Source organism: Fringilla coelebs, assembly GCF_963513975.1.
Source record: "Fringilla coelebs genome assembly, chromosome: 1".
Taxonomy (NCBI): Eukaryota; Metazoa; Chordata; class Aves; order Passeriformes; family Fringillidae; genus Fringilla; species Fringilla coelebs.
The window spans coordinates 33738129-33765046 of record NC_140028.1 but is presented as its reverse complement, the minus strand read 5'-3'; positions in this window follow the sequence as shown (position 1 = coordinate 33765046).

Below are 26918 nucleotides of genomic sequence, written 5' to 3'. Positions count from 1 at the left end.
GATGACAGTACAGACATATTTATTTTTGAAATGTTCCTAATACTTCCCTGAGGATATATCCTACTAGTGTAATCAAACTACTCTTAACAAGGAAACATCATATCTTTGGTTCCTTCCTGAAATGGTTCTTGAAGTATATTTTGAAGGTAAATGTAGTAGAGTTTGAGCTGTGGTCTCATTTAAGAATTATAAACTGGGATTCATATGCCCCAGTCTAAACCATTGCACAGATCTAACGCATTTGGGTCTCCTCACTGATGATTTTTTAGAGACTTAAGTTCTTCCAACTTGTGCTGAAAAGCATGCAGTGAGCTGATGGAAAATAACACAAGGTTCTAGGAAACACTTTACTACTTCTTAAGCGGTTGCAGAGAGTTGGATAATCTAAATGTGATCAGGTGAGTAGGAAAAAAGTTTCTATATAGAAATTTTTGTGATAAAGAAGGAAATACTGGAATGTTGTTTTTAAATGCCTTAACAGAAAAACAAGCATCCAATATAATTCTGACCAAAAGAAACTTATACTTAACACTTATATAAAATTTCATTACTTGTGATTGCTTAGTAATATCAAAGGAGATACAAAAATGAGGCATTTTTAACCAGGCTAGTTCTCCATTTTTCATTCATTACCTGAACCCATACATTTTTTTGTTACTTAGAGACATTATTTATCTATTCATGACTCAGAGCTCTCTCAGTAGTTTTGTGAATGGGCTGAGGCTGCACAGTTTTGCAGGGAGTTGGCATTTGGCTTTCCATAAATATCTCTTGCTTGTGTCACGGCTCCACTTGGAGATTCTTTGATCATGTCAGATCAGAATATACCCTGATGGATACAGTATCTAAATCAGTAGTTCACAAAATAGCCTGCATTTCCTCAAGCAAATGTAAATATTACTGCTGGCAACTGGTGTAAACCCAAGTGAATATGCCTTCAGGTGTGCTCTACAGAAACCCTCAGAATATTTATTCAAATGCTGCTATTTCCCTGTCAACTAACTTTTTCATTTTATGTTTTAGCAAAGCCTGTAAAATCTTACCACAGCCATCTGAAGCCTTTGAATGAATGTTTAAATGTCCTTTCAGCAGTATTCACTCAGCTCTAATTTCAATACACCTGAAAACCTGACAGGATATACAAAAATGAGGTTCCATGTTGTTTATTACTTTCGCTTTTAAATATGCCAGTTAAATAAATTCTTACACCAGAACGTCACCTTTTAGATACCCCACCAGGGTTTGATATTTTCAGTTTTTATAGGGTGAAAAGATTTTCTTAAATCTTTCTGCAGCTGCAGCATTTCTAAGCAAGTGAAAGAGCAAACAAAGGTGCAAATACAGAAACTTTATGAGCCCCACAGTCCCTGGCTGTGTAATTAAATGGAAATACTTCTGAGTTTCAGGGACACCTGTTGCACTCTCCTCAGATGTTGCTGTTTCCACTAGTTTTCAAAATAGAAAAAGACGGTCAGGGGTCTCTGTGTCAAGGGACACAAGATTTCTTAAAGCCAGGGCTATATTTTATTTGTCTTGCAGCAGTGTGCAGTGTTGAGATGCAGTAGGAAGACCCTGAGCCCCTGCCATGGCTGAGGATGACCAGGCTTTCCCATGGCATAGGAGGAAGGAGCATGGGAGGGAGAAGTCCTGCAGGTGCCCAGATGTGTGATGGGGGAGGAAGTCCCACTCTGTGAGTTGCACCAGGCAAAGCTGAATGAGAGGACAGTGAAAGAAGAGGAGAAAGATCAGTCCTACTGAAGGGCGAGGGCCTGGAAGGCACAGAGCAGTGTTAGCATTGTTTGCACTGTTGGTACTTTCTTTTTCTTTTTTTTTTTTTTTTTTTTTGACACTTCCTTTTGTAAGTAATGATGCCAAAGAAAGCATTTATGAGTGGAAAAGACAAAAGTGGTGTAAAGGCAGTAAGGATTGATGCGCCAGTATCACTCCTCCAAGTAGCCTGGTAGGATCCTCCACAACCAACTCAACAGTGTTTAACATCTGCTAGCAACTTTTCAAGCAGCATAGCATCCTATGCTGGGATCTCACTAATACTGAGAGAAGATTTGGACAAGGGCATTCCCAGTCTAAATTAAGACAAGGGAGAGTTTTACATACTGATTTTTTTAAAGGAAATGTCCTGCTGTTTCTTCCTTGGAAAGAGCAAATCTAATTGTTTTACAGAGTAAAATGCATTCAGTCCAGTGGCATATAAATACATGCTCAGGGTAGACAAAACACCAGGAATTTTTCACAACACTGACCAGATTTCAAATGGCTTTATTGGAGCATTCATAACAATGCAGAGATAAAGGACCTTGGACTCCTTATCTACATGCTGTTTTAGGCCATTGTAGCTGTGTCAGTACAGCTACCAGAATATTTTAATTCAGAAAATACCATTTAATCTTCCCATGCCAAAGCATTTTTGCTCAGACTTTCCCAGGAAATTTAGCTTGATACAGGCATGTGGGATTTCAGACCAAAGAAAGATTTGGCAAACAGAAGAAAACTGTGTCTTTTAACAGAAATGTTTACCTAACTTTAAATAAAGACAATTATATTAACCATAGCTTTCCAACCGTATGAAAAAGAGAGAGTATCACAATCCCTTGAAAAAAAAAATACAAAACATTTGGAAAGATGGAAAAATTTATGCAGCAACACTGTTTTTAAAGGAGATGTCCAAATAAAGAAGTGTAACTTCAAACACACCAAGACTTACACCATATCCTAGATCATGAGGTATTATTTCTGTTATGAACAATATTTGACATCTAGTGAAAGGACTGAAATTCCATTTCACATGAAAAGAGAGCACAAATATAAGGAAGGAGCTATTATGATCCAGGCCTCCAGAGTAATATGAAGAACAGTTTGGAAAGATCCAGTTAATCTACACAGGTATCACCATCTGAAGAGCATATCTCCCAAAAACATTACGAGGGCACACCTGTATAGGGAACACTCACGAGCTTAGTAATGATCCCAGGTGAGTGATAAGAGAAAGAGATAATGCAGCTGCTTGATATTTCAAATAACACCTTTCAGCCCCACAGCCTCAGCTGTATCTGTGTTGGGAGAGGACATGCAGGGTTCTGTGTATATCACAGATGATGTAACCACAGCTTGGTTACTGTGATCAGCTGTGTTGAAATGGAGATTGCCAGAGAGATTCAGAGCCATACAAGAAACACTCACACTGTGTTATCTTGTCCTTAATATGAACACTCAGCTGATAGAATTAATTCAACATGTATATAACTCATTACGTGTGCAGAAACTCAGAAGCAGGTATTTCTGACAGAATATGTCTATCAAAACTGAGTCATTAAAGAATGATAATTTTTCCAGTTTTCCAGTAACTTTTCAGGATTCTGGAATTCTGAGGGAAAGGAAAAGTCCAAGATTTCTGTGAGATGGAACATCATGTGCAACTTTTTCCATTGATTTTAGAACATTCTGTTCAGTTCCACTTTATAAAATTAAATTTAAAAAACCAACATGAAATAGAATGTTTCTATTTTCTATAATTCTGTCTTTCTCTTAACCTGAAACAACAATCTGAATCTTTTTTCTTGACAATGTATTGCATTGAATCACAATTAAAGAAAATTTGGAATCCTTTGAAAAAATTAATTAATTTTTGTACTTCATAGTATTATATTTACACTACTTTGTATTTCAAAGTATGTGTCTATGTTATATATATGCATCTAAACTATACATATTTTGATTTAAAAAATTGAAATTTTCGTTCTCCATCTTTGATGATTTTGATAAAGAGGTGATTTCTTTTTTATCTCCTAGCCAGGAAGTGGCAGGTTTACCTTTAAGCCTGTGTGTTTGGTATTCAGTTGTGAATCAATTCACCATTGGTTCCTTGGGGGGAACAAAAGATCCTCTGTGCCCATTCAGACCTCTGCAGTAGCAACTGAGAATGTCTCCTGGAACTGCACATAACTCACTGAGTGGGAAAGCTCCCTTTGCCAGCCTGATAGATGAGAACTCTGCAAGGAGGGAATAGAAAAAACAAGAGCGCACATATCACCAACAGGATTTGTGTGCGAGGCACAGAGAGATGAGCCACTAACACAGAACAACAACCTCACACCTCACAATTTCATGTGTCTTTCATGCTCCCCATCAGTTCACTCACACAGAATCTAAATACTTAGACCAAATATTTCCAAGAGGTGAGTGAATACTCAAATTCTGAGCACCTGCTTGAGGGCTCACTCCACGTGCATTGGAGCCAATACTCTGCAAAAGCACCTCAGATCAGCCTCCATGTGATCAGTGTGCACTGCAGACCTTGGTTTGGCCAGCACAGAACTCCCTACCCTTAAAATAGAAAATAAAATATGTGAATCCACTTGCTTTGTCACAGTTGTGATATAAATTGAAATTGCTATAAGCCAAGCACATTCTGAGCTGCAATTTCAGCACCTCACTTATCTCAAGCAAAATGTAATACTGGCAGCTAAAAAACAAACATCTGCCAATTCAAATAGACTGTAGAAATAATGTTCTGAAACACAGACATTTTCTGACAGTTTAGGGAGTCTGGGCAGAGTTGGTAGTGACAAATACAGCTGGGTTGCCCAACGTCTACCATTATAAGATACTGTTTTAAGTAATTTATAAAACTTTGCCAACATTTAACTATTTGGGCTGAACTTTCCCAGACAAAGTATCTCTCTTGGGCTGATTTATTTTGGAAAATTTCATTAAAACGGTTCAATCATTTCCAAATGATTTAGAGAAAAGGGCAATATTACCTTCCTGCTACAACATTAATGAACTGTATGATAGCATTGCTGAGAGGTTCTATGATACCTGTGTGTTGGAAAAGGAACTTCAGAACACCCTCAGCATCCAGGTCATGCTTTTTGCTGAATCTGAAAATACCCAGATCCATTTTGCCGTGACAAAACCTTAAAAAAATTTAGTTTGTGTTCTGTAGATGCTTGCTCAAAACTAGGAGGTGAACTCCTGTGAGATCTCATTTTCACAGATCACACTCCCACCCTCATCCTCTCCTCCAGCACAGCTGTGGCTGACTGCATGGGGAGGCAATTTCACCTATAACTAGAGCTCTGTTAACTCAGGGCATTGAGATCAAAGCCAGCATTTTACAGTCAAACTGGGCAGCCTCGAAGTTTCTGTCCCACTGAGAGGTCTGCAACAACCTCACTGGTCTCAAATGAAAAAACATACATTTGAATCAGATCCACTCTCAGCAGGCCTTTATGGAGAAAAGGCTTCACAGACCTGTGCAGGTGAAGTCAGTCACTTTACTTCTATATTGTGTTAGCCAAACAGCCGGTGAGCACTCTACTAACACTGCTAAGGAATAGTGGTGCATAGCAGTGATCTGCCTGAGCTTAACCCTGCTTTTCCTTAGGTCATACTGGCATGGACCCAGAAAGATGCTAATGTTAAAGCAGCCACGCAGCTACCAGGTCAGAGTTTCTTGTATGCATCCAGCTTGAACCATGAATAGAGGAATTCAAGAACACTGTCATATGTGTGTACATATGTTTCACACAATCTCTCCACACCCTGTACTTTGGGTGAGTGTGGAAGTGAATTGAACTTAGGTTGGTAAGGATATTTGGTGACCTAGACGTCTAAAGAGTCTTTAGCCAAACAGAAATAGTACAGATCAATTATATCACATGCTGAAGGGAACATTTTAGGTTGTTTTCATGGCAGCACTGAAGAAAATAATCTTTCTTTATTTGAAGGTTAATCTTGATTGAACATTTTGCTCTCTTCTAAATAATTTGTGTTTATCTTACTTGTGATATTCTTTTATTGAAGAATCAGTTCAATTCTGAGTTTCTTCAGTGGACAAAAATTCTTAAATTCAGTCATGATTTATTATTTGTGGATCAGATCTGCCTGGATTAGTTCTGAGATTTACTATACTAGTTACGAATTAGACATCTCTTGGGGCTTCCTGCAAGTTTAAAAATTAATGACTCTGAAATTGCTCTCCAGTTTTATGTTGAAAAAAGATAGGTGACACCATTGAAATACCATCTTGCACAGTATGAGGGAAAGGTTTTAGTTTTGTGGCACCTTCTCTATTAAGATCATAAGAACCTCTTTAAGATCACCAAGTTCTCTCTCCAAATAGCCTATAAGGCACAAGAATGGGGTCTCTATTACCTTCTTACAATGGTAATCATAATAAATAATAATATTCCTGAACTTCTTTGAAGATCTATGCAAAGGCAATGAGGTCTTATCTCTTGGCTACCACTGCTGTCACCGCACTACCATTCATCCAAAAATAAATCCAGTGGTTTACAAGACAGGAAAAAGTGGATTTATTGTGCACATCATAGCTTTGCTGTAAAGGCAGTTATCTAGTAAAAGTGTGAGATTACTTTGATATAGCATGGCACAACACAACAGGTAGTAATTTATGTCAAATGGTAGTAGATAGAAGAGGTCAAAGGTAAAATTTTGCTTCTGGAGTCTGTTTTGCTATTTAATTAATACCTGATAGACATGACAGATAGGATCTGCATGACTGTTCTGGTCTGGTACAAAACCATAAATAGTTTCTGGGGGCTGAAAGTAGTCACATGACCTGGGTGTGTTTGAAGGTGTTGTTTAGAAGCATCACTTGCTAAGCATCCATTGACATAAGTAAATCATGCACTGCAAAGGGTCGTGAGCCTCATTTACATAAGTTCATGTAATTAAATTTTTTTTGTGCTGATTGCTGTTTTGGAGCTGCTGTTCTAAGGGAGCAGAATCAGAAGAGGGGGAAAAGGGTAGAAAAAGTGAAGCTATGTGGCTCACAATGGAATGGACACTAGGCATAAGGGGACAAGGACACCTCTGTATGTTAATTTTTCTCTAGTGAGCTGAAGAGCCATAGTTGTGTATAAGGAATGGAAACTATTTGTAGGCCTTTCCAAAGAAAACCAATACAGGAGAGAAGACCCTCAGCCTGTTCCTTGGGTGGATCCTCTGCCAAATCCCGCATTGATGTAAGCAGACTGAGAAAACGTGGATGCATTCTGCTGCTTAAAGAAGAGAAGAACTTTAGAGGCCTTGGCTATAATACAGTCTCTGTACTGCAAATAACTGAGGAGAACGGGGTACATGCAGGATTTACATGAGCTGCTGGGATCAACAGCTACTGGGAAGCCTCTGCCAATGTCTTAAAAAGGAAACCTGATCATGGTGCAGAGGCACCACTTACTCTGTACTGCTTTGTGTTGAGCAGCTGGAGCCCAAGCCAAGTCTTTGAAAACAGAACCACAACCTTTGTAAAAGTTCAATGTCAGCATTATAGAGAAAAGACCAAAGAATTTGCTTTGCAGGGTTTGTGCAAATCAGGACCCTATCATCTGAAAAGCAGCTATCCCTGGAGGAGAAGACACCGAATGATTGGGTTTGTAGCCTAACATTCCCCTCCAGTACTCTCTCTTTTGAGAGATTGCATACAATTACTATTTCCTCCAAGGGAACCACATGGTTTAGCACCTGTTTAGTCTATCCAGACATGACCACCAACACAGCCCACTGCTGCTGCTTCTGCTCCAAGTTACCTACCAAAAATACTCAGGACATTCTTCCAAGCTATGAACTGGCTTTCCCTCTAAATAGGAGCATGATAGGAAAGTAATTACAATTTTAAAAACAACGTTTTTTTCCTGAGGTAGACACATGGAATTTCATATTAGGAACCTACAATAAAGACTCTGTAAGGAGAAGCATTTGCCTTAAGTGCAGTATGTGTAGCATAACAGGATTGCTCATTCTGCTCTCATCATTCTTATCAACATTTTGAGATCATCTCCACTTTTCAACAGACGTTAAAATGTACTTTTATAATGTCTAATTTTAAAAAAAGTTGAGGTATGTGCTCACTGAAGAAGCTTTAGACTTCATCCAGTTGTCAAAGTGCTGAAGCACATTTGTAGTTCAGTAGCTCCATGATAAGCATAGGCTTCAGTGCATTTGTGGTACAGATGCCTTAAGTGTGGTAGAAAGTTTAAAAATCTGTCTGATATGCAAGTAGTACAGATATATCAAAGAAAACTGCCATGAGTGCATAGGGTAAAAATAAACTTGATTAAAAAGAAAAAAAGTGAAGTAATTTCTTTAAAGTTAGGCAGAGCAAAGTCAAGAAAGAGCTATAAAATATCAAGTTCCTAGTAGCTGACCCTTTTATTTTCCATAACTATGTAAGCAACAAAAAACCCCATAAGAAAGAGAGAAGAAATACTCTGGCATATTCCTTCTGAGCAACAACAATGTGTTCCATCCCACAGAATCCAAATTCACTGGTGAAGAACTAAGAAACTGAAGAAACCAGCAGAAATCAGAAATAGACTGCAGCCTTGTGTTAAACAGTTGCATAAGTGACTGAATGGGTGGTTTATTTATGCAAAATTTAATATTTCATACTCTTATGAAAGCATTATATTTTACAGAAAGAAAGCAAAACCAACTGTCGTAAGAAAACTGTTTTGCATACAGAAAGCAAGCTCGTTAAAAAATTGTTGTATGTAAACTTAAATAAGGAACCTAAGTACAATGTGCTTTTGTAACTCATCTGTAGCTTTTCTAATGCTGTATGCTAATTTTTATATCAGAGTTTAGGAGAATGCTAATTAGTATTAGTGAGGAAAAAGAGAGAAAGAAAACCAGAATGTTTGATTATAGAAAGTAAACAGAAAGAAGGCAAATTTCATATAAGTAATATGCCAGGGCAATTATCACCATGTGAAAAGTTCCCAATGAACATTCAATATTTTAGAATTTCCTACCTTTAATGCATATGATTTCTGAATCCAAGTGCAATTAAACTGCTTCATGTTACTTTCCCTTTTTTTCAGAAATGAAATAAGACAAAGGAAAAAAAAGACCAGTTAGGTTTGCAGAGCTTCTAAATCACTTGAGAATCCAAGTAAAATTACTCAAAACCTCAAGACAAATGTCCCTGACTGAAAACTGCTAATGAAATTATTACAATATTGAGTAATCTGCCATCTTCTTTATCAAATTAACTACTTTTGCTTGCAAAAAAGTTTTAATATGTAATTGTTACATTTTGTGTTTAATTTTTGTTTTCTGATTTTTTTTGTAGATACATATGCATTAAAATCCAGTTAATTATTATTTGTTTCTGAGAAAGTACAATTTCCATTACTAATTTCTAGCTTTTAACAATCAAATTTGTAATTTTGGCGCAGTGGAGTCTAAATTTGAAAGTGAAGTCACAACAGAAAAAAAAGTCATCCAGACATGGGAAAAATCAAAATTATAGCTTCTTGTAGGAAAGGAGCTGACTTATTACAGTCTCTCACTGTTTCTTGTGCAGCAGCAGCTAAAATGATCCATGACAGAATATAGAAATACTGGGAATGATTTTTTTACTGATCCTTTTAATTTTAGCCACTGGGTAAGGATTTTCCAAAATGAATGCAGCCATTGTCAACCAGCCCATATATTTCTGGGTTGGGTTTTCTAAATTTGATTTCTGGGAGATGTTAGTAAAGGCTGGGTAGAGAAAGCAGTGTTCAGAATGAAAACACAAAACTTTCAGGAGAACAATCTGCTCATATATAAGGCAACACATATATAAGGACACGGTGGGTCCTTTCCATAAGAGTAAAGGTACAATAAAAAACCAAAACAAAGAAATTGTTATTCAGCTCTGAGAATGCCACCCACTAAGTGAAGCAAACAGCTCTCTCCAGCATAGATCTGCCCCCCTGACAATCTGGCCCTGTGTTAAAAGGATAACCTCAGTAAAAAATTCTAAACTCTATCCTCCACGGTGCATGAACATACACAAACCAGCTATTTACAGATGTTCCAGGAAGTCAGTAACAATGTCCTCAAAAGTTACGTTATAAGTCTCGCCAGGTGGAATTTCTAAAGAGCTGCTTGAACAAATTCTTGAGAGCAGTCAGAGCTAGTCTGCACCACCCAAGTGGCATCTGTGGTCACAAATCTGCTACATATTGCTGGTTAGGAGCCCTCTGCTGCTAGAAAAACACTTTTCCTTGCCAGGTTACTGTTCCACTTCTAGCACACAGTCTGACTGGGGCAGTGCTGCCACAGAGACATCTTGCTCAGTCACAAATAGCTGTTTGTAACATTGACTAAAGTCTGGTCTGACCTTCATAAAGCCCTGACTGTCTGATCTGCTTCCCTCACTCTGGCAACTGTAATGCAGTTGATGAAGAAGACACCATTACCCACCGTGTCTTCATTATCTCTCTGTTGGAAGTAGCTGTAAAGGATAACTCCTGGCCACATCAGTGCTACCTGGAAACAGACCTTCCTGAGGGCCAAAAGGAGGAGAGAAAAAACCTCACTCCTGTATCAAAGAAACTTTCAAGGCATATGACTGGATAGCAAAGGGACTCATTTATAATTTAAAAACAAAATTGGCAAAAACTCTTGAAATTTTTGTGCTCTAAGGTCTTCATTAATATGATTCAAGCTTAGTAGAATTTTTTGAGGGATCTTTATAAGTACATTAGAAATTGGTCCAAACAATTTTGGGGAGTGTGTATGAATTATACCTGGAAAAATTAGATTAACACAAGGTTAAAATTTAGCTTTAAAAGCTGCTCAGTCCTGACTTATATGGCATTTTACAAATGTGCATCTACATAAGCCTGGACAGCTTTGGGGTAATTTTGCTGAGTGAAATACCTATGCTTTGCCAGTGTCTCTGCAAATAATAGCAATCAACAATCAATTTTACAGGGCTCACACATTTCTGTCCAATTTATAAACCTACTGAAATGCTTGAATCTTCATACTGTATACTAAAAAGTAGGCAACATTGAGAACAAGTATTGTTTCTTGTCCTCTTTTCCTCTCCAAATTCTGGAGGGTCTTCCACATTGGGCTTTATTGTGACATTCAATGGTAAATATTAGGTAGAAGAAAGGCAGCCAAGCCCTGGCAATATTGACTATTGATCCAGCTGTACAGAGTCGGATTACCTGGAAAACAACCCTTCAATTTTTCACTCCAGTGACGCTGCAGGGCAGTTGCTTTTAGGATCATTACCCTTGTCTGTAAAATAAAGGAATGTGAGAATGTGTTTGAGTAAATTCTGAACCCATTTGAACTTTGTGGGTTTGAAACTTAGTCCTAGAGAAAAATCATTGCCTTCCATGCACACATCACCTCCACAGCTAACCAGGGCATTCACACCAAGACTGTGGCTTAGCTGATCCATAAATCATCCATAAATCATGATAATGCTGTAATGAGTGTACTGAGAAATACCCACATGGCCAACATGGAAAATCTAGAAGTCACATTTCCTTATTATATTAACAGGCAAAGAAGTTAATGTCACTGATTCACTGATGCACTAGCAAGGGATGGCAGAACCTTCTCTCTCTAGCAAGACAGCTCTGCAGTGAAGAATGCTGGCATTTACCCAGTGCTGGACAGCAGGAGCTATAAGCTTAGTGGCAAAAATTGAACAGAAAACAGCTATAGACAAACTAGTGTTCAGGTTGTCCACACTCATGAGTGTTTCTTTCATTTTTATGCCTCACAATATTCTAAACAAGGAAGAGAAGTCTCATGTAAAAGGCAAAGGAGTGGCCTTAATCCTTGAAAACTGCACGGCCCAAGTAGCCAGAGTGTGTGACAATAATGAAACACGCATTAATGACAAGAATCATGAGCAAGAAAAGTTGTGGGACATTTTGATTGATCAAAGTCAGATGAGGAAGATTTTTTCCAAACATTTCTACTTTTTTTTTTTTTTTTTCCTATCTAACTGCTTTTAACAGCCTTGGCATGAAATCTGCTCTTTCCTCTTTCTCTTTAAAGGGTATAATGAAATGTGGTATTTTTTCTGAGGATTATTGCCATCTCCAAGAGCTCAGTCTTCCATATCTCAGCAAACCGGATCACCCAAGCCTGGTTTTTGCTGGACATTTGATTGATTTTAGGATTTTTTTTTATTTTGGAGAGGACATCAATGCAGAAAGGACACTCCTGCAACAGATACCTTTGAAATGGAAAAATAAGTATTATTAGATATCTTGAAATAGAAAATACATGGATAGAATGAAGCGGCAATGGGAGTATATTGTACAAAGAACCAACAGACAATAACACAGATATCTCTTTTATACAAAAGTTTAGGAAGGTTACTTGATGGAAATAAAACTTGAACAAGATCTCAGTAGACATCAGGGCATGACTGAGATTGAGCTGGCTTAACTTCTGAAAGCTTCAGGAATGGAGAAAGTCCCTCTCAGGTCTCAGGCAGCAAAACATTTCCTTAAAATGAAAGAAGGAAAATACTTTAATTGTCTTCCCAGTCTCAGGTATACTGAGCACATGGAATGTCCTCAGAGGAAGGAAAGAGTGACTCTTAAGATACAAACTCTGGCTCAAGAAATTGTTGTTTTAGACCAGTAACTGCTGGAAGGTGGAAGGTACGCCAGACAACGATCCCTCTGTGTTCACCCTTTCTGTTTTAGTCCTTCCCTAAGCATTTGCTATATCCACTCTCAGAGACAGATTACCAGACAATGCAGACCTTCAGTCTGACCCTGCACTGCACCTCTCAGCTTTTAAGACCTAAAAGCAATGCATGAAATAAACCCAAGCAGCACGGATTTAAACACAAGTGGCCATAGTGTCTAGATATTTGGATCTATTAAGAAGTGTGTGATCAAAAGCCAAATCCCTGCTGAGGAACCAAAATTGATGAGATCGGTCCAGACATAGGGCTCTGATACAGCTCAGCTTTCACACTACAAGTTGTAAAGTAATTTATCACTGAAGAAACCCACATATTTGTATCACATTAGCAGAAATTTCCCATGAATAAAACAAAGGATTTTATTTTGTAACTGTTTTTCAACCTTAAGAAGTCTTAGAGTAGCCTCCGGTCCCCCATAAAATTAAGAACAAAGATTAATTTGCAATTTACGCAGTAATTTCTACAGTCAAGCATAACAAATAAGGTAACGGATTTTCCAGATGTCCAGAGCTCTGGAGGCCCTATTACCAGGACTAGGCTGCCCTCTCTTGTACAGAGGGAAATCTGCACTTGGATGTAGTGTTTCAGAGTTAAAAATACCTGAGAGGCTACTGCTTTTTGTACAGGAGGAGGGGAGGCATAAAATGTCAATTTTCCAATCAGTACTTATCAAATGAGATGATAGTGTTGTTATGTAAAGCTGATCTTGTTAGTATTTAATATATAAATGATATTTTCAGACAACATTTAATTTCAGGCATTTAATCTCTGCAGGTTTACAAGACACCACACTGCAGACTGCACAGGTCATTTGCAAAGCCTACCTACCTTAAATAAAGAGGCTTAGAATGCACCCACTGTACTAAAGTGTTTTCACTCTAGAGTGAGACTGGAAGATGTGAACTTAACTACCTCAGCTGTCCTTCCCTCAGTCTTGCTCCATACAACCCCACCAGCCATGACTCCTGTTAGAAACCTGCTGGATCCTAAGTCCTTCTCTGCTGTGCAAAGTAACAGAACACTCCAAAAATTGAGGGATTTTCTCCTTTCTTCTTCAACACTTTCTTTTTACTTTCTGTACAATAGCGATACAGAGGAAAAAAAAAATTCCACAAGAACAAATATGTCTGTTTGGGTCCTTAATCTTTTGAATTCTTCCAGAAAAAAATGAAGTAAAAATCACCTTTTTCTTTCTTAAGTCAGACAAGATGTCAATTTCTATAGTGATTTCCTAGACTTTTTCTCTCTGTTCTTTAAATTTTGTCATATAGGTAAAATTCTCCCCACCTGGTAGAAGACACTGGACAAACATGGTATACTAAGAATTTGCTTTTACTAGTAAGCTCTCTGTCAACTCACTTTATGTTGGAAAGGGTAAATTCTTTGGGATCACTAACAGCTTTTCCTCTGTGTAAGTACATGATATATATGACTGCTACATCTTATCTTTTCTTCCTGCTTAACTAATTTTGAATAGTCTCCTGGCTATTGACCCAAGGTACTCCTATCATCCTTAATTTCATCTTAAAAGCTGATAGATCGACTGAAGGAGATTTCAAGTATTGTCAAAAGTTAAAATGGCAGTTCCTTAGGTAGGAAGCAGCCAGAACAAGCCAGCAAATCTCCTATCTCCTGTTCCAAAGACAGGCTTTGTGCTTTGTGCTGCATTCTGAGATGAGAAATATGAGATGTATAAAGAAATCCACTAGCACAAACCCTCTGAATAACTCAGACAGGAATAGGACATCCTGTGTGGTTGAGTTTTGTTGCTGTGATGCCCAGCACAACTGACTGAGGCACAGGGGCAGAAGGTACAATACAAGAGGCACAGAATGTAGAGTAGCAGAGCTATAGCAGGGGCAGTAAACTGAACCTTGACTTCACAGCCCCAAAGGCCTGGCCACTGGGGCTATGGAAAGTTGATGGGAATATGTCTTTATCCAGCACAGGCAGTGAACTGAACCTTGACTTCACACCCCCAAAGGCCTGGCCAGAGTGGCTGTGGAAGTTTGATGGGAAAAAGCCTTTATCAGACTACCTCCCACCTTGAACCATGGGAGCCAGAAAGTAATCACAGTTCCCTCTTCTAAGTCTTCTAAGGCAGAGAATGTAGTCTAAATCTAGACCTGCTTTGGGAAAACATGAACAAACCCAGCAAAAACTGCGGTGACTTGAGCCTTCTCACTAGGAAAACAGTTCCCCACACACACAGCCCTTCATTCTCCCCAACAACAGCGTCAATTAATGTTCTGTATGGCTAAGCATTTGCTTTAACCACACTGCTTGTAATTAGCAGTCTCTATTAATACTAGGCATCTGAGACCTGCAGAGTTTGAGTAAAAAGTGCCAGGGCTCAAGTGTTTATGAGCAGTTCATATACAGCAGGAAATTTCTTGTTTTTCTTGAACAGTTGCCCTGTCTGTACTTGCCAAAAACTGCATGGTGAATAGTCATTACCCAATTTAATAGAGATGTGGGCTAAAATTTCTGCTACCTGGTTTTACACATAGGCTGTGGTTAGAGGGGAAAACAGAGGTCTCATTGCTTATATGTCGGTGTGTAATTTAAGTCAAAGCAAGAAGTTTGAATAAGTCACTCTGTGTCTACCACCTTAAAGGAGGCTTTTTAATTCTTCGCAATGCTACTGATTAGTGATAGATGGGAACAAATCCCACGTGTCCTACCATCATCAATTTTTTGTGGCAATTCAAAAGCTAGTATTAAAATGAATTTTGCCTTTCACATATATATTTTATTTTGATTATCAATATGGATTTTTGTTCTGATCATTTCATTTTGCAATACAAGCCATTAAAACAGAGGAGCTTTGTCTCCACCCTTTCTTTCTGTTGCATATTTTAGAAATTAATTTCATACCTTCTTATTCTCTGTATTTATGGTAATTCTGAAGTGTTGGGTTTTATTTAAGATGAAAATGAGTTGATTCTAATTAACTATGAACAAAATAACTCAATCCATACCCTGTTTACCCCTATGCTCTACTCAGACAACCACGGACAACTTATGAAACAGGCACTGACTGTACTAACAATTTGGTATCCCATTATGCTGCTCGTTCTCTCATAGTTTTAAGTCTGTATTTTAAGTTTGCTAATAGATCTGTTTAGGAACTAGGCAAGTTAAATGAGCTCAATGCACAAGACTCAGAGCAAAATGTCCCTAAAAAAGAATGGAAGAGACTGAAAATTTCCTGAAGAGTGAGACAGTCCATCTCCAACTTCATTTGATAAAACTCAGCCCTTTATCAAGAGATTTGTCTACATGGTATAGATAAGCCTATATGTAAAAAGAATTAGCTTTGTCTTGGTTCTCTTCAGCCTACATCTGGATATTTGGAGTCCATTTTTTGTTATTTTAAAGTCTATTGTCCCTCATATACAAAAATCCAGGGAGAGTTTTATTTGCCTCCAAGCTTCAACAATATCTATGTTCTTCAGTGTGCCCATAGATATTCACAATTTTTTTGTTTTGTTTCTAACTGTCAAGAGGGAATGAAAGGCACATATTTGCTAGAGCAGTAAGGATATGCAGTGGCCCCATTAATTACTATCACTTATATACATGCTATTCCTGCAGTAGCAGTTTAAAAATATTTCTTTTCTCTTTCAAAGAGCCCCAGTCAGAAACTGGCAGACACAGAAATCCATTTCAAGTAGGTATTGTTGACTTTTAGAGCAATTATGGCAAAGCCAGAAAATATGAAAAATATTTACATATTAAAATGAAGAGCATTAGCTTTCTAGCTTTCTTCCACAAAAAGGAAGGAAGGAAGGAAGGAAGGAAGGAAGGAAGGAAGGAAGGAAGGAAGGAAGGAAGGAAGGAAGGAAGGAAGGAAGGAAGGAAGGAAGGAAGGAAGGAAGGAAGGAAGGAAGGAAGGAAGGAAGGAAGGAAGGAAGGAAGGAAGGAAGGAAGGAAGGAAGGAAGGAAGGAAGGAAGGAAGGAAGGAAGGAAGGAAGGAAGGAAGGAAGGAAGGAAGGAAGGAAGGAAGGAAGGAAGGAAGGAAGGAAGGAAGGAAGGAAGGAAGGAAGGAAGGAAGGAAGGAAGGAAGGAAGGAAGGAAGGAAGGAAGGAAGGAAGGAAATTTGCTTGACACATTGCCAAAATAAAACATTTTCAGACACAACAACAGGTTGATGGAAATTTATATTCAGTGTATTCTGTGCTCACTACTTAGAAGGAAATCTTATCCTATTTTTCTACATCTATGCAGGCAAAAATTGATCATACTTTTTTTTTATTGCTAAAAGCAAAAACCCCCAACAAGCGGTAATATCTCTTCCCCACCCAAACAGGCATTAATTATCTCTCTCAGGCCAGATCCAAAGATTTGATGACCTTGAGGGCAACTGGTCACTGCTGCAGCTTCTCCTGAATTGTATGATAAGACTGGGATTTATATCTACAGAAGAGAGCCGGAGAAAGAGTGGAAGATATATCAGCATCAAATTTGTGTTTGTTATTCCTGGCAGACCGCAGGGGGCTCTGGGGATCAGTGCCTGAGGGTAAGTGGGCTGAGGATTAGTAAAATAGCTGGGAAAGTAGAAGAGGGGAACTTAGGTACTTCTTCCCTGCACCCTGGGAGCTGTAAAAATAAAAACATAATTTCAAACCTCTGCTTCTCTCCTTTAAAAATTTTTTTCCCTACCATAAAGTTCCTGGAGATCATATACAGGTAGGTGAAAAAGAAGCCTTGCCAGCAAAACAAAACAAAACAAAACAAAACAAAACAAACAGCAACCAAAAAAACCCCACACAAAACAACAACAAAAAAAACAACACCAAAGGTCCATGGAGAAAAGATAAACCCAAAAATCCAGGATCCAGCAATGCATGACTTGCCATAATGCACATATTTAAAAATAGCTACAGCTGCAATTGCAACAGGTAGTGGTAGATTCTTGCTACACTGAGATGAGGCCCAAATCTTCTCTGGAAGATAGGGTACAGTCAGACTAATCTCTTGGAAAAGAAACTGGACCTTTTAATCCATGCAGTCAGATGAAAGATGCTAACATATTTTTTATGAATGCAACCTGTTTAAAGGCGAACAAAACTGCAGCAAAACTCAGACCCTGTCGAACTACAGACTAGACAGATAGTATTTACCCATCAGCTTGGAGAGTGAAATTGATCTGCCCCTTTGAGATTTTCCCCTTTGAGATTTTCCTCTTCCCTGAGCTTAAACTAGTTTTAAAAGGAAAGATATTTGCAGATTTACTTTTTAAGAAAATTCTTCAGCAGTTTTTTAAGATAACAGAGGTAAAAGATAGAAAATTCAAGCACACATATAATGAAATGTGAGAATGTATAAAAAATGCAGTTGTTTAAGCTTAGAAACAGTCTAAACTGATACAAAAGGCCCAGATATTTGGGCCTGCAACAACTTTTTTCTTCAGCTACAACAGCAAATATTTTCCATCTTAACTTCACCATGAGCTACAAGAATCGGACACATTCTGCTCTCTGAAGACACTATAAGAATTAAAGGTCACTGAAATTTCTAGCAAAGACAATATGGATAAAACTGCATCCTCCTCCCTGATGGTGGATTTTGATGCACATTAGCAGGTGTTCTGAGAATCCTAAATTGTCATAACAATAATTCATCAAATGAACTGAAGGCTCAAGTATCAGAATAGTACTACAGGCACAACAGAAAAAAACCCACAAAGCTTTGCTTTTAAATTTCTGTAACTCATGGTCTTTTGTTCTTAAAGTTGCTTCATAAGAGGGTAGAAGCTGTAGGAAAATAAATCTAGTTGTCTGGCTATGGATTAAGACCTGGAATGGGAAAACAAAGGAATTTTTTTTAAGCCTTTGAACATTTGAAAAAACAAATTCTCACACATACCAGTCTCTGAATAGCTGAAAACTTTATCTACCTTGATTTTCCTTTTTGTTCTTACCTCTGTGCAATATGTGAAATATTCTTTCATATATTTCAAATAGAGTGGTAAAATATTTGGACATTTGCCTTATTTGGAAAAAATAGAATATATATCTTAGTATCTTAGTATATTATTATCTTAGTATATTATTATGTTTTACCAAGTCTATGGGCCAGATAAAAAGGATGAAAACTGTACTGGTTCAAACTGGCAATACACTGACTGCAGTGTATTGAAACAGAACATTTTACAGTGGGATTCAGTGCGTTTTGCTGATCTATGCAGACACTAATAATTTCTAACCTCAGCATTTTGAGTACATATTTTAAAAATGTGTTGCTTTGATTAGAAAATTTTCTTAAAGTTTATTTTAAGAGTTTTTATCTGGGTTTGTTGGGTTTTGTTTTTTCCCTCCTGTGTGATGGGTAGTATCAGCCTGTATTTTAAAACTCTAAACTAGGTGCTCTTGAATAAGAGTCAAAAATTAAGCAGGTTGTGGTGTGCAGTGGTGTAAAACTTTACTGGAATTAATTCAGGCAGAAAAACATTTCATCAAACCATCAAGTGTGAACTGAGTTGCATGATTCAGTCTAACTGAGCAAAGTTGCTTTTTTTTCCTTAGGTTTTATAAAATTACAAAATATGAACATTGAAATGTTCAGTACTAGCTCCTTACAAAGAGTGCATTGTAATCCTTTTCTTTGCTTGAATTTTTTCCAAACTTCATGAAATAAGAACAAATTATTCCTTGGGCAAATTTCTTGAACCTCCAATTAAATTTCACATGCAGGTTGTACCATTTTTTCCCAAACAGCCTTAATGCATCCTCCTGAAAGATAATTTTTTTTCCTGTCATCACGAATTCAATCCCCTCAGAAAAATGCCTTCCCATTAAGTGCCCTTTGACATAAATAGTTAACTGCTGGACATAAAGGATTGCTGTAGGTTCAAATGAGTATGAAAAGTTATTGTTATATTTAAAAAGGTCAGACAAGTGCATAATGATTCTAATGGGGTTTGATTTGAGTGCATTTGTCTACATGTGCTCCTGCAGGCCCATATGGCCTGGCACATCAGCTATGTGGAGTTGCTGGTAGATAATTTAACTGAGTGTCACCCTTTGGCTCTAAGGAGAAGCTTGTTAAAGCATCCTTTCCTCCCATTGCCCCAGCAAGCCAGAGGGAAGCTGGAGGTCACACCTCCTCTGTGGTTCTGGGATGTCCAGCTCTCAGCAGGCAGATGTATTATTCTCTGCTATCTGAGTCAGGTCCTTTCATGCTAGCCCATTTTGGGGGTGTTGAGCTAAGTGGTATCCCTGCTTCAGATCTGCAAGGCCATTTATTTAAATATAGGCATCCAAAATATATGCTTATATCAGGAAGGAACTTTGGTAAGTCATTAAAAGTATGTCTGGAGGGCTTCAGTTTCTCTGCAAATGATCTTAGCTGCTATCTAAATAGTATATCTAAAATTAGAAGGTGTGCACATTCCCTATCATTTTAAAAGTGAATATATTGCTTGGTGTCACTGTTTACTGGAAATGGGTAAACCATGCAGTAAATTCAGAATTTGCTGTTTCAAAGGACTCCTTTTTTTTCACAGAAGCATAAAAATTTTAGTGACAAGTTTTGGGGTCTTTTAAGTTCCTACTGACTTGACTAGGAAATACATAATCTGAAACACAAAGAGCTTCTGAAATATTTTGTAATAATAATTTCTTGCAATTGTTCTATCATTTCAGTTATGCACTGGTACAGGCTTATGTTCTGAAATCTACTGATTCCAAGACACTTTCAGTTTTAGGATGATCTACTCTTGAAGAACTCAGCTGAGATCCCAGAGTTTATATTTTGAATGTCATATGTGAAGATTTTCCTTGGCCTTTTCTTGCTTTCTTGGATTAAAACTGAAAATAATTAAACTGAGAGATTCAAATGAGCATTTTACCCAACAGCAGGATTTATTACAGTGGCAGAATGATCGCTTCAAGCAAACTTAAATACTAATATATGTAAACAATCACTGTTGTGTTTAGCTGCTGCCTTAAATTATAAAAAATTACTCTGGGATAAAATGTGCTTTTACCCTGAGGTCCATTGCATATGGTAACATAGAACAGAGATGGAGAGACTGGAACAGGGAGGAACTTCGTGTCAGAGATGTGAGACTCTGCAGTGATACACTGATTTGGAAGCAGGGTACTCTGTCCCTTCCCAAGGTGAAGGTTGGTCTCCTTGAGACTCCTTGAGACCACCTAAGAAAAATGGAAAGGAAACAATTCCACATTTTCTCAGACACCTAAGTTATTAGCAGACCAAGGTGAGCAAGATCTAAGGAGGCAGATGAGAGAAGAGGGTTTTGTACATCCCGATTCACCTTCCAGACAGGACAACCCAGCTTTTCAGCTCTTTCATAGACTACACAAACAAAGTAGGCTGCTTAAAGGGTCCTACTACCATCTCCTTACAGTCTGCTGCCGTCTGAGACTGTCAAGATCTTTAGTCCAAATCTATTGCCCATAGACAAAATCTGAAATTCTGTCTGGACAAATTTCCCATGTTTGGATGACTGTTTTCAGCAAGGAAAAAATCTGTCCTCTGTGGCAAGATGAAAGGAGCTTGCTAATGAAGCTGTTCTACTTCGTTCTTGGGGAACTAGTGTCAGAAAATCATAAGGAAAACCAAAAGAAATCAGAGAGGCAGTCATCACATCTCATCTGCGTTTTATCTCTGCTCTCACTGTGCAAGAAACATTAGGGCACAATTCAAATTATAAGTGTTTATTCTTTTGTCTAGAACATAACTCTTCACCATCAGGGATACATTCTTAACAGAGTAGAGATTGATTTCAAGCAATGCAATGCAATATTAGGCCAAGGTGAGCAATGATGCTTAAAGATGCTTAGTTGTTAAAATTTTAAAGAATTACAGCTTAAGGAGGTAGAAGTTCTTTGCTGCAGGAACCGGAAAAAAAAATTCTAATGTACTAAAGTTACCTTTTTTTTTCCACACCAGTAATTTTTTTCATGTTGGATCACTGGTCCTAACATAAACTAGAAGAGCAGAAAGAGATAAAATCTGAATGTGCTAAATTCTTAGAATGAGTCTTATCCCACTGATGTCAACATTTTCATCCAAGTCAGTATTTCATTACTATATTTTCCAGTCGATATGTATTTTAGTATATCAGCTGAGAGTCAAAGTGAAAAGGTGAAGGTACAAGGAGACAGCTCAAATTTCTGGAATGGTTGCTTAATAAGAAAGAACACAGGAACACAGTTAACCTAGGTATCATCATAGTGCCATTTCTGGTATTCCTGCTGGGTGGTACTGATAGTAGTAGATTTTCCTAACTGCAGTCAGTAGTTCTCTGTTGAATCAGTCTATGGATAGAGGATTAAGAAAACCCTCCTGCATTTTTTCTTTATCTGACACAGATCTTGTCCTCTTTTTTCAGGCTGCATCCCTTGTTCTCTGATGGGAGAGATAAGACTGCAGCCTCGACCTAATATAAGCAGATGTGAGGTAGGTTAAGTTGTAATAGGAAGATGTTTTATTTCTTTAATTCCTGTGCAAGGGTGAGGAGCTGTCAGACCAGATAAGAAGAAATGGGACAAAGTTTATTTCTTTCATTCCTGTGTTTAAGGCAATAAAGGGAAAAAATATGAAGTGTCTTGAACATCTGCAATTCTAGCCATTGCTGGAAAGTTGCCAGCTTCAGGTCTTCGGGAATGTAGGAGGTTTGCTCCTATTGCCTCAGCATACAGCTGAAAACAGCTTTGGTGCACAGTGCAAGACTGGGTTTGACTCCTGTCCCTCTCACCCCAGGCACGTTCCCTGCATTACTATTGCCCTGTCACCACTGTTGTCCTGGCCCCAGCTTTGGAGAGCTGGCTTTGCAAATTTATTTCTTACTGTATGCTTTGAATGTCTGAAATCAGGTCACCCTCACTTTTCCTCGCTCAGCACTTTGGGTTTAAACCCAGTATTTGGCAATGAATGCATAACACTGTGTTTATTTCATTAAAAAGTTCAGAAGGTTATGCAAAGGTGTTGATTCAAGTAGGCCTCTTGTACTCGAGCCACAGAAAATCTCTTTCTCTCTTATCTAAACCAAAAAAATGAGGGAGAAATGAACTAAAAGGACCACTCAGTCTATGAAAATATCAGTACAGACTGTCATACTAAGACTGTGTTTCTATAATTAGGTATTTGTTACTTTCTAATTATCTAAAGAGAGTCATAGTAACAAAATATTGCCATTCCTTTACTTATTTTTATTTACTAATAGAAGTTCAGAATGGTTTTTGGAGCCCAAGACATATCTGAACACCATCAGGCAAGTACAGCACAGAGAAATGAAAAGTTCAATATTATTCCATAGCCCAGCAAACGAGAACACTGTCTTCCATTCTGACCACAAGATGTAGCTGTCCCTTTCCATACTGACCCTTTCATTCAGGATTACAGGCTGTTGTTACTTACCAAATAAAACAGCCAGTGTAAAAAGGCAATGCCTTAGGGGACCCTATGCTGGAAAAATACGCCAAGAGCAGGTTGTAGAGTGTCCCCAAGGTCCTTCACCACGAGATGTCCCAACCCTGATGGGGGAGACACAAAATCTGCTGGGGCAAGGGCTGTTCTATGGCTATAAAGTGGCCACACTGAGCTGGGCAGGCCTGTAGGCGCAGGCTGGACCCTGCATCCTGGGAGGCTCCTCTCCCTCCCATCTTCTTTTAACACTTTTATTTTGTTGTGGGTAAGGCGCAGTTGGTGCCACACTGTACGGAGCCATGCATACACCACCTTTGCACCTGCTTCCTGTTCCCGCGTTTCTTCTTGGCCATGTGGGCAGGGAATCGGGGCACTGGGGACATTCAGGGATTTTCCCCTGGAGCTCTGGGCAGCCCATGCACACACAGACCCCCTTCAGGAGGCTCCTTAGGCCTTACCATCTGTGGGCTTATTGAAGGAGCCGTGGCTGGTACCAAGGGCCCTTCCACCATTCCTGCTGCCATTCCTAATGCTGATCCTCGCATCATTCACTCCTAATGCTCTGAGCAATCACCAACCATATGAAGCTCCCCAAGGGAAAGTTCTGGAGCCTGCCCCTGGGGTGGGGCAACCCTGGATGTACGAACAGACTGGGACATGAGGCTGGAAGGCAGCAACGTGGAAAAGGACCTGGTGGTCCTAGTTGTTGGCAACTTGAATGTGAGTCAGCAGTGCCCTGGCAGCCAGGAGGGCCAGCCCTGTCCTGGGGGGCAGCAGGCACAGCATGGCCAGCTGGGCAAGGGAGGGGATTGTCCTGCTCTGCACTGGGGCAGCCTCACCTCGAGTGCTGGGGGCAGCTTTGGGCTCCTCAATATCAAAAAAGACATTAAACTATCACAGAGTGTCCAAAGGAGGGCAATGAGGATGGTGAAGCGCCTCGAGGGGAAGATGTGTGAGGTGTGGCTGAGGTCATTTGGTCTGTTCAGCCTGGAGCAGCCTGAGGGGAAACCTCATTGCAGTGCAATTCCCTCGCGAGGGGAGGAGGGGCCGGCACCGATCTCTCCTCTGTGGCGCCCAGCGGCAGCGCCCGATGGAGCGGCCCGAGGGAGCGGCCTGAGGCTGGGTCAGGGGAGGTTCAGGTTGGACATAAGGGAAAGGTTCCTCACCCACAGAGCCACCGGGGGGCGCCCGTGCCCCGCCTGCCGGGCCGATCCCGCCGATCCCGCCGATCCCGCCTTTCCCGGCGCTTCCCGGCGGGCGGCCTCGCCCCGAGCCGGCCCGGGGCCGCTGCGCTCCCGCAGGAGGAGCAAGGGGGCAGCAGCCGCCCGGGGAGCGCCCCTGTCGCGCCGAGGGAGCTGAGGGGAGGAGGCGAGACTCTCGGACACTTTAAAATGGGACGGTGCTGCCCAGTGCCAAGAAAAGAGGTGCCCGCTCTGCATCAGGTGCAGAGGACTTAGGAGTCCTCCCTCAGTATTTGATGCTGATACTCCATCGGTCCTTCATCAGTATTTGATGCTGATACTCCTTTATTAAATAAAGTAATGCTTAGGAGTGAGCGAACAAGCTCACAAGCTGACGGTTGGACTTGGTGATGTTAAAGGTTTTTTCCAACCTTCATTATGCTATCATTCTATGGTTCTAAGCTGGTGTAACTAGATAACCTCCCGCTAGTCCTTTCTATAGGTGTATTTAAATATTTTTGAAGTGGTGAGTATGTTCATCCCACCCCAAGATTTTTCCAAATCCATCATAGCCCTTTTGGCCGTATCTGCAGGCTCTTTACAAATCAGTTTTTCCCTTTATTTCACCTGAATTTTTTTCCTCTTGCTCATGTCTCCCAGCCAGCTGCCAGTTCTCCAGGAGTCATCTCAGAAAAGAGCCAGGCACATGTCTCGATGACAGAGAGGAAACACTTGTGCCAGCCGGCGATGCTGAAGGCCACCCGAGGCTGTCTCCCCACCCTCATTCAGAGGCACACTTTTATGGGATTACCAGAGTTTGGGAAATCTCTGTGGTACAGAATTTCTAGTGCACTTTCTGTGTCTGTAGGTATCCAAAGTGGCTGCTGTCAGAAAAATTCTGTAAATCATAATTTCTCCATTTTGTCTTAAATATTGAAGAAGAAATAGCTTTTTTTGGCTTTACAATAATAGCATTTCTAAGAAGTGAAAAAAATAAAAGGGTTTATTTAATATTTACTACTTGAGACACACACTGAAAACCTGGAAGAGGAAATAGGGATTGTTATATTGCTTTGATGCCTCACATACCATAACATTCTAGTGTTAAACTATACTCCTATACTTAGAAAAAAAAAAAAAAGACCTCTTGTCTTTCAATCCACTGCTAGACTTGCCACTGTCTTGCACACTGGTGCATATATTACAAGGGAGCTGGACATAAAATTGAACTGAAATCACCTACCTAGTTTGCTCAGGGAAGTGGTGGAATCACCATTCCTGGAAGTCTTCAAAAAGCATGTGGCACTTGGGAATACATTTTACATTTACATTTACTGAATGTCCTTAGAGAAATTTTACAATTCTTAGGATCCTATTCAGCTTCAGCAGTAGGATCTACAGTGTAATGTCAGGATTTTCATTCATTTTGCTCAGATGCTTGGTAACATCCTGGTTGGATGTAAGACTTCTTGGTGATACATAAGAATGAAGGGATGCATGGTCTTCTCTGCCCAGAAGAATCTAAAATAGAAAAAAATCTAAACCAAATATAAAACATAGGAGGTTCCATGGACTAGAGACTTCACTTAAAATAGAGAGGCTATGTCTAAAGTACTAAATAGCACGAAAGGCTGTTCTACAGACTGTCCTCTACCTTTGAGGTCACCTGTCCTGGGCTAGTTCGTGTGCATGCTGTTTATGACTGTGCGCTCTCAATCTCCAGAATACTATGACTTCCACTGTATATTGTAAATGATCCCTATCCACTGCTGCCTCACTAACTATGGCTTGGCAGTGCTTGGGAGAATGGCACGTGTCCCACACCAAACCCACAAACCAAGCAGGGACCTCTCCAACAACGTAACAGCACAGACACTGAAGCTGCAATGCTCAGCAGTGCTTCTGACTACCATTTCTTTTTAACTCATGACATATCCATGGGGCAGGTTTAGTACAGCTGCAGTACAAATCGTATTACGCACATGTGGGTACTATATTTCAGGAGTTCTTTGTGATTCTGTGTATGGCACATAGTTACACCTTACCCAGAATAAGACAACTCAGGGCTGTCTTTCAAGAGAGTTTTCAGTTTATGCTTCATAATATCACTGTCATGTTGTTAAACACTAAACTTGTAATCCAAATATCTGTACAGACAGCTGAATTTCATACATTTATCTCCATGTACCTCCAGCTGACACTTCATTTCTAGTGGATGAAGACAAATTTACTTTTGAGGAGTAGTTCCTTATAATGGTCTTTATTACAACTTCACCAATTTGGCAGATTAGGTTTAATCCAGGGGTCCTACAGAAAAAGAGTTTCATTTTATCTTTGTGTTTTTTTCCCCTCTTTTTCTCATGTCAAAATGTCATTTACTCAATCATTCCCCAAACACCGCAAGTTTTGCTTCTTTTCCTATGAAAAGGGCAAGAATTGGGCACAACCCAAACGAATGTGATGTGCGACATTTAATTGTGATTCTGGGGTTTGAGCGCCTCAGAGGTTTTCCTGCATACACAGGGTAACCTTTTATAACCTCCATAGTTATACAGAGCTATCCTAATAGACCTTACAAGTCTCAAGCATATCCATACATAGTATGAAAATGTGACACACACGAATATAAGGTTTTTTCAGGACTTCAAATCACCTTCCTAGTGATGTATTTTAGCAATGTATTTTTTTTTTTTTTGGTCCCCTTTGAAGGGGACCAAATTCAAATACAATAATTTGAATCCAAATTTTCTATGAATAGTCATGCTTACATTTACTTATTATCTTTTACTGATTGTGGGGTTTAAGGTGCTAATGATATACCTTCTGCCATCACA